The following is a 10448-nucleotide window of genomic DNA, read 5'->3' as shown; positions in this document are numbered from 1 at the left end:
CTTCTGTGTTTGCATCTTGTATTGTTGATCAATTGCAAAGTGTATTGAATAGGAAATTGTTACCTGTAATACTATTTTCCGATGGTTGCTGTGCACAGAATCGAAATTCTGTCTTGAGTAATGCCCTTTTACGTTTGGCAATAGAAAAGCAAGTTATTATAACTCAAAAATATCTAGAAAAAGGGCATACTCAGATGGAATGCGATTCTGTGCATAGTGCCATCGAATGCAAATTAAAAGGAAGAGAAATCTACTTACCTTCTCAGTATGCAAGTATAGCAAAATCAGCTAGATCTTATCCAATGCCCTACGACTGTCGTTATCTGGATTATAATTTTTTTACTGATTTTAGTAAAACATTAATCTACAAAACCATACGCCCGGGCAAGAAAACTAATGATCCCACTGTGACTGATTTAAAGCTTATAACTTACAAACCAGATGGTACTATTTGGTATAAATTAAATTTCGAAGACCCTCAGCTGCATCTCTTGCCTCAACGTCCACTAAAATTGAGTAATGCTGTGCCGCCCTTAAGTGAGCTGCCTAAATTGTATGATGCAAGATTACCAATTTCCCAGCGAAAATACAAGGATCTCCAAGACTTAAAAGCGGTGCTACCATCTAACTGCCATACATTTTACGATGAAATACCATTAATTTAAAGTTTAATTACTGTGAGGTCACAGTAATCAAACTTTTAGTGGTATTTCATCAAATTATCAGACTGAGATGATTAAGACTGATAATATATTTTTTTATTAAAAATTAAACTATAATAGATAGAAACAGTTTTTTTTTGTTTTTTAAAGTTTATTTTCTATTTTTGTTAAAATAGTTTTATTACGTTTACTATTTTATTTAACTGTAGAAGCTAGATGATTACCAAAACTAGTTACTTAAGCAATGTGATTTAACCTATGACACTACGTCATTCTTTTGAAATAATTTGTGTAAGAAGTCCTAGTACTTGTTGAGACTGCTATATTTTATACTTCTACGTATTATACGTATAATTTGTTAACATATTATTTTCCTTACATTATAATAAATAAAAAGTTTAAATACCGCAGAAGTCTTTATTTTGTAAAGCTAATACCGCATAAGTCAATTTTATACTTATACATTATTATATACGCATATTTTAACTTGTGACATTATTATTGAACCTAATCTAAAACTATTTTTCTATTCAGTTAACAAGTCTGTAGTATTTCAAAGGAAATAATCAGTTTTTTGTGTCTCCTGATAACTTGTCATTTTTAACTTGCGCGGTATTGTTACCTAAGCGACGATAAGCAGGTTTGCTATAAAAAAAGATAGCTGCGAAAGATATATTGAATTTAGCAGAGTTTAGAAAAGAACTTGCAGATGTTCTATGTAAATATAAAATCCACACCCAACCTGCAAGAGGTCGACCAAGTAGTAGTAGTATTCTTAACGGTACTATAGAGGAACCAGCTCCTAAGCGGAGGAATACCCTTCAGGTAGTGCCATCAACAGACATTATACACGATGGTACTGACCACAAACAAATACGCACGGATAATCGCATGCGGTGTATGATGCCAGGGTGTAAGCTGCTAAGCAGCATCAAATGTGAAAAATGCAAAGTTTTTCTGTGTTCAAAAAAAAATTCTGACTGTTTTAACAAGTTCCACATTTAATTACTTATACCTAATAAATAATTCATTACTTTGCAAACATTTTTCATTATTCCTGAAAATAGAAAACACCTTATCAAAAAACCAAAATCTCTAAGGGCCGTGAATACTTGATTAGGTATTAAATGCATGTTGTATCAAAAATTATACCATACGTTTTTTGATAAATATTTATGATAGTATTAGATAAATATTTATTTTACTATTTTTCCTGTATTTGTTACCCCTATATATATAACATATATTTTTCTTATCACAATAAAAAATTCCATGCATTTAAGGGTTTAAATAGATTTAGTGTTCGCTTTCAAGATATGCTAATAAAATATTAGAAATAATTAGAAAAAGGAGGAATCTTACGAATAATCTGGCTAACGTGGTTCAAAAGAGAAATATGAACCGTAGAACAACCCAATTTCAAAGTATTACTGCAGATCGTAATAATCTTTTATATTTTCCTACTCTTGATTATTCTGAACTTATTCGCTTTGGGATCGTATCAGATTCGTCAGGCTCGTTCCTATTATGGTGAACATGTACGTTTTCGCGGCGGATACAGAATTGAGGTCAGTAGTGTTGAACATGATTCTGCTGGATACAAAGAGGAAATGGCGTGACAACATTAATACGACTAGAATAAAATCACGCCACGTATCAAGGAAACAATATTACGTATATATTTTGACTGAAAATGATGTTCCTGGCAGAACAGCTATAGTAAAATATTTAGTAAATATTAAAAAAAATATTTTAGAATATTGCTGTTTGGCAGGAAAGCGCATTTTGGGTTGTTGTGCCCATATCATGACTGTGATATTGTATTTAGGATGGGCCAGACATAAAAATAACACCACTGCACCGGCTGAATTTTTAGATTCTATTATTATAAGAGACGACGATGAGGAAGAATAAATGTATTTAAAAACATGGAATTATTTCTTTTTTTTTACATAGAATACGCAGAGTAAATTATTGGATGTGGTTACCAGGGTTACATAACATTGGCAGCGACAAAGGATTCGTGGAAGATGGTCTACTAGTATTTGAATCTAAGTCTACAAAAGACTATCATGAGATGGATGGTGAAAGATTTCTTAATTGGTTCATTAATATAATACCTAAGCTAGAACCAGGAAGTGTGGTTGTCATGAATAACGCTCCCTATCGGTAAGAGTCGAAAAAATACCAACAACCAGCTGGAACAAGCAGAAAATAATAAATTGGCTACAAAGCAAAGGCAAATCCATGGACATGACTTATTTAAAAAAAGAATTATTAATCAAAGTTGCCGAAATCGCCCCACAATATAATAAATATTTAATAGATGGGACTGCCAAAAGTAATGGCATTACAATTCTTCGCCTACCGCCTTACCATTGCAAACTTAATCCAAACTAAACTAAATCCAACGTTCAAAAATTATTAGATGACGCAATAGCACTAATAGAACACCCTTTTTAAACCGTAACGTTTTGAAAAGGCTGTCAGTCGTAATGACGGACACTTCCGCTAATACTAGTGTGTAACGTTGCGATTTTCTTCGCATAACTTTTACTTGATTCGGTTTTTTCTTCTCTTCGGTTTCCGAACGCATACATCTGTCAATTATGTCAATGTCGTATAAAAGGGAGATTGTCAAAATCAATTGCCGGTGGTAGTCTACCTTCCTCGGATTTATTATTTGTGCTGTTGTAATTCTACTTTTAGAGAATTTAAGTCATTCGTGATCGCACTTGATATTGAAAATATTATGGCAGATTAGCCAAAATAAATAAAAATGGGAGAGGTGGGAAATCGCGAGCGGATTGGTTTATAAGTCCTTTAGAACAAAATTAAATTTGTAGCAGCCGCCGTGATGGGTTTTTTATAGTTTTTCATATGCGTCTTTAATTCGATTTCGATTCGATTAAATTGTTACTTCATAATAGAAATCATGGACTAAAGCATTTACATTACTAGACATGCTTCTTTGAAGTCCGTTCCGCCGTCCATGCAAAGAGCTTAGGATGAAGTAAGGTACAACCTTCCTTACCATCATTACAAATACAACATCCAGGTCAGTGTCACCAAATTCCTGAGTAGGATCTGTCCAGTGGATGCTCGGACTGTTATCCGGAAGTTTCCCTCCGAGCCGCCACTGCACAGGTATATGACTGATCCCTTCCCCCCGCAAATAATATGTGAGGCCCCGTTCAGGGCGATAACGCAGGCGGGGTCACGGAAGCAAGCTCACGCGTTCCCGTGGCCCCGCCATAATGCGACAGAGGGCAGTCAGGTTTTAGTGGGTATTCCGGTCGCCTTCTGCGGCAGGTGAGTCCCACACTCCCTACGCCATTGCACAGCCCGGCGTAGGGGTGCGTAAATGCATTTCCTGACAAGGGTATATGACTGATCGAGCATAGGGACTTGTGTTGTTAAAAGCAAAGTTGTTCTAGACACGCGAACTAGTAACGCGACCCTGAGTATAAATATTATCCTTTACTATCTCCAATAAACATTTTTAATTAAAAAGCCTTATTGTTTAGCCTTATGTTTTGAAAATTCTTATTGTATATATATGTTTCTATTCTTACTGTAATATAATAATTTGTGAAATTAAATGTGTTGGTTATATGAAAAAAAAAAAAAATTAAAAAAAATATTGTTCTGAGATCATATTGGCTTTTTATTCCCCTTATATCTATTGACTTAAGAAGTAAGTAAAATAACAGTTTTCAAGTGGGCTTAACAGCCAACCAGCACCTCCACCACCTCAAGAGAAACCGAGACCGCCAAAGGACAAAAAGGAAAAACCAAACTTTCCAAGATCCAAGAACAGAACACAGAAGACGATCCCTAGCACTAATAGACGCTAATCGTTGGAAGAACTGCTGCGACCACGTGATACGCGAAAAAAATACCATATGGAATTTGGATGACATAATGGAACTTGCAGAACAAAATTCTTTCATAATTAATGTAACTGGAGAATCTAGCGATACTGATTAGTGTTTTAAGTAATTTTAAGAAAATTTGTTTCCGTTAAACTTAATTAAATGTTGGGAAAAAAAAATTTTTACTCCACTGTGAATACACCTTTACCCTACAGTTGCACTGATGACTCAATATTTTCTTATCGCGAACGGACTATAGAGCCCTCGAGCCTAGTTACTATTAAAAGATAAGGCTTAGCACCATCTGCACCCGAACACCTCAAGCTCGGTGAAAATGTAAATGACACTTCACATATGAGTTGTAATTTTTTTGTTTATTTCTTTTTCTCTCGTTTAATTTCATGCACAATTCATTGCTCATGGGTGGTGTATACCTCATGAATTCCTTTTTAGGAAGAATTAGGATTCGAATTTAGAGCAGAAAATAGTACATGAGAATCTTCTATCACCTGCTTGATTTGACTGTAATAACTTCGTGGGTATTATATAAAAAGTGGGAGAAAAAAAAGGAAACCACAAAAAAATCATGACCTTCGCAGACTTTTGATCAGTTGGCAGAAACTCATTTTAAATATAGTCCTGCTAACAGAGGGCACCCAAGCACCAGTGCAATTAGGGAAGAGCAAACCCCACTTAAATGCGAAAAGGGAAACCTTGTCAAGTTTTGCCACCCCTTGAAGTTAAAACTCGACCACATGGATCATAAAATCATGAGAACATAAATACGTGGTCGATGTTATTAAATGTTCTAAGTGCAATGTTCATTTATGTAGTAAGAAATCCAATGATTGTTTCACCCTTTATCACATTCTTCAACTTTGTAAAATGATGATCATTTTGTAAAGCTAATGTATACTGTGTCGAAAACGATAGAAAAAATATTTTTATAAAAAATAAATGTTCCCACTAAATAGATTTTTTTTTCAGTACATATCTTTATGAGACAAAATAATTTTTTTGGGTGAAAATCTTTTATCTTGCATTTAAGGGTTAACATTGTAAATGAGCACCTCTGTACGGGAGCAACAGGGTCATCCGGGACGGGCTGAAAACCAGCTCCACATGGTTATGCCTTGTACACGCTGTGCCAGCAGCCCATTTTTTTCATAAATTTTTTTATGTTACAAATGCATGAAAAATTGTATTTCTGTTCCTTAGAATGACATTAAAGAAGTTTTATTTTATTTTAAATGCCAGTTCAAGGCAAACTGTGATAACTCAATCAAAAAAAAAATAGACTATTTCGCCAGTGGATAGGGCAGATTCCCAACAATGAATTAATTTCTTGTATTAGTTCAATAGTTTTGAAGCCTATTCAAACAAACAATCGAGTCTTTACTCTTTTATTAAAACAAGACTTGACTTGACTTGACCTGTGTAAAGGAATGATGTTTCTGAAAGGATTTTATAAATGTCATTTGCTAAATTACACAAGTAAGAACTGTGAGATAGTTATAAAAATAATAAATATGTTGGATTGTGTATCAAAATAAGAGGGTTTTAATTCATTCAATAACTAAGAAAACTACAAAATATAAACTGACGAGCACAACAAAACAATTATGCTCAATAGCCTAGCTTTGGCAAGACAAGCTCGGCAAGGCTTTGCCTTTAAACTTCATTGTATAATATATAATTTAATAATTAGTAAGTCATTAAGTTAATATTATAAATCCCACAATTTGTGTATACACTTATTTCATACTAAATCAGTCACTTCTTCAACAATGTACAATTACCAGTTCAACCTCAAACACCTCAACTTTATTACAAAGCAAAAGCTATAGCTATAAGTTCTGAAACTTTTTAAAAACCATTTATCTAAGTTGCCAGCGTTAGATACATTATTCAAGTATTAGGGCATGTTTTATCAGAAGCAACTTTGCAAAATATAATTTGTTAAAGTAAAAATACTCATACATATTTATAACTTAGTCATCAAAAATGAGTCAGCAAAAATGTCAGCAGTTTTTGGCTTAACTGATTGCAGACCCCCGAGCTGTAGCTATGGAAACTTTACCGAGTACTAATACTGCTTCAACCAGCCTTCAGCGAGGAAGACGCCAGTCGAGAGGCCGTCAAATCTACCAATGTGGACGTGTCACTCAAATGCGTCGGACGAAAGGAGCTGATACAATGCACGAACTCCAAGAGGAAATCCGTCGGAAAATGTTTGTCGGATCAAACGAAGAGGACGCGCTAGCTCGCCTAAGTGAACACACGCTTAAGGCAATAACTCTGTCAATCACCACTCGAGGAATTGGCCTAGGAATCTGTCTTCTTACATTCATCTCAATTTCTTATCACGAAATGAGCCATAAATGGATTTTGCTAAAATAGCAAAGTGACTGCCCATTGAAATTAGCAACAAATTTGGAATGTTGCAGATTTCGCCTATCTTACAAGAACTGAGAAGATGGATATTTCATTTTGTTTAACATCTCCATCTCAACCAAATTCAATTCTCCATCCCATACTTATATTATCAGAAAAAAGTGCCAAGTGAAAAATTATGCCTGGCCTATACATTTTTTTTTTCATAAATTTTACAACTCAAAGATAAAGGTTATAAAAGAAATCAAATTCAATTAACTACGTCGAAATAAATTATATAAAAGGCATAAAACACATCAATGGTCATTAAATGTGTTAAGACTAACTAGACTGACTTCTCACCAAAAGATGACAGACAAGCAACGCCTAAGATCCAACCAAAAACAAAATAACAGAAAATAAACAAATTATAATAATACTATCACTTGATCTAAAAAAAATCAAGTAAAAAGCAACATCAAGTAGTCAATAAATATGTTATTGAACGATACGTATAAATAGTGGAAAAATTTAAAGAACATCGACACAACAGACCAATTTTAACCAATACGAAACAAACTATCAATATCAACTGACTTCGTTATATCACTTGAGACATTAAATTGACCAAAACTTAAAATAACTAATCCCAATGTAAGATATGTGTAAATCTTGAGGACAACCGCCATTTGGCACCATCCTTAAAACTTAAAACCAAAACCTTAAAACTTATAACTTCGGCAGTGTAAACTTAAAATTGACCATTTTTCTTGTTAAATCCTTTACTTAAAGTTTAAAAAAAATTTTTTTTAACAAAAAAGCAAGAAAAATGTAAAATAATCAAAATATACGATTACGAAATAATAAACAATGAAACGGAACTAAAGAGTAAAGACAATGCCAAATTGCCAAATCTCACCACAGCCATAGAGCCAGTGATGCCAACCTCAAAAAACTAAAAAAAACAACAACTCGCCTAAAAAAACAGTTGAAAACAGTAGGCAAAGAAAAAAGGCAGATTTCATAATTTTGCTCAAATCATTAAATAATAAACAATTTTAATAACAACAAAAATCAATCAATTCAATTCAATTCCAAGCATCCAAGCAGTGGCTTTTAGGTGTGCCAACTGGGCAATTATTGTTTCGCTAGTGTCGCGTTGAAAACAAAAATCAAAGTAAAAACACAATCATCATAATGATCACCACATTGAGTTGATATTTGATGTCAAAGAGCAAAATAATTTGTTTCATTAGGCCGGGTAAAAATTTTCATGCAACACTTGAGTTTATGTCAATGTCAATTTAAATGTCAATACTCGCTTTTGCTTCCATAATAGTATTCGTTTATATTTTCCTAAATAATGTTTTACATGCGTATATATATTATACAAATCTATGATATTATCTAAAGGGATTTAATTTAATTTGGAGCATAAAAATGAATATTAAAGAGGAAGTAGTTAATTTTTGCCACGGTTGTTTAAGTTCTGATCGAAATGTAGCTCCTTTAAGAGAATTATCAGATGTATTTTACATTTTAAAACCACAGGTAAATATATTTAATTTATAAAATTAATGAAGTGTGTCAAGACCGCGTCAAATGGATGTCCGTATTTTGTAACTTTTCTATTAATTACGTGCACGATTTGTGTTGTTGTTGTTGTAATAAAGAAAGACAAACCGCACCCCAGGTCCCTGACCCAAACATGTTAGGGGGAAAGAGAGGGTGGCATAGCCTCACAAAAAAAATATACTAATGTTATACATAACAAACAGTTAATTGTTTGCATTGAATATGCTCTTAAACCAATTTAAAAAACTTGAGAGGTGTGTTGGGACACCCGGATGGAACGAAGTTCCTTTCCATTAATTAGTGAAGGAACCAATGTTTATTCTATGAATAAAAAACTTAAGTCTTCACAAGAAGTACATTTTATTTCTATGAATTTTCGTTATATATTGTCACATCGATGCCATGGTGAAGTAGCGCTCATTCGTCGTTAACATACTTACTATAGCAAAAATTGTCGTGACAACTTTTCCTAAGAATTTTTTCCGTCTAGCCCCCTTTCACTACGCGCGATAAGGAACTTTGTTCCAAAAATTGTTGTATATTATATTCTTGTATGTTTATTATGTATTTTTTATTGCTCATGTAGTTACTCCTAATTAAATATGAAGAAAAATATACTTATAGTTAACAGTGGAGACATCTGATATACCCATGTGGATTTGATACTAAGTTTTTGTGACAGACTGACAGTATGGTTATTACATATTTTTGAATTATTTGAAACTAGCTTTTACCCGCGACTCCGTCCGCGCGTAATAAAAAATAGAAAACGGGGTAAAAATTATCCTATGTCCGTTTCCTGGTTCTAAGCTACCTGTCCACCAATTTTCAGTCAAATCAATTCTGCCGTTCTTGAGTTATAAATGGTGTAACTAACACGACTTTCTTTTATATATATAGACTAGCTGTCGACCGCGACTCCGTCCGCGCGCAGTTAAAAAAAAATATGAAAAATAGATGTTGTCCGATTCTCAGACCTACTGAATATGCTCACAAAATTTCATGAGAACCGGTCAAGCCATTTCGGAGGAGTACGGTGACGAAAACTATGACACGAGAATTTTATATATTAGATTACTCCAATCTCATGCTAACTAATCTGCCCAACAATCAACATTTGTTATTTATGACCTTGTTCTCATAATCTTTGCATAGCGCCTCCCAGGCCTCTTTTGCCGTCTTTGTCTTTCTTATCAAGGTGCCACATCTCCGATCCACCATTAAACCGATTTGAACCCATGCTTTTTGGTATCTACAAATGTCTACTACATCCTCCCGCTGTGGTGACACTTGCATACATTCACAAATCCACAATAATATGAGTAAGAAGTTAAATTAAAAAAATATATATACTCATTTCACAGACATGTACATATGACGTTGTACTTCTTTGTTGGGAGTGCAGAAGTATTTTGAAGAAGACATGGAAATTCCGACAAAGGATTCAGCAAGTTCAGTTGTTGTTGAAAACACCCGAATTTTATCTTGTAAGTATGATTTGTATTTTTTTTTAATTTATCATCTTTCCAAAAAATACATATTGACCCTATTAAAACCGCAATGGTTCTTTACTAGGTTTAAGTTAATTTTTTGTGCTTGCATTTTACTAAACCTGAGGGTATTTCATTAATTTATGAATAACTAGCCGTCGCCCGTGATTACGTCTGTGCAGAATTAAAAAAAAACTTAATAAGTAGCCTCTGTGTTCTTTCAGCCATAATATACATGTATGACAAATATCATCAAGATCTGTTGAGTTGTTCCGGAGATACCTTCAAAGAAACATCCATCCATATTCATCATCATCATCATCATCTCCCTGGCCTTATCCCACTTACGTAGGATCGGCACACAAGGGTTATGAACCTTAAACACATCCATCCATATTTTTATTTTATTTTTTTAATTTATTCCAGAACTTTTCAACATCCACTCTATCAACATTACAGTCAACAGTTATCAA

This window comes from Papilio machaon, chromosome 29 (assembly GCF_912999745.1).
Source record: "Papilio machaon chromosome 29, ilPapMach1.1, whole genome shotgun sequence".
NCBI lineage: Eukaryota > Metazoa > Arthropoda > Insecta > Lepidoptera > Papilionidae > Papilio > Papilio machaon.
Note: the sequence above shows the minus strand (reverse complement) of the source record.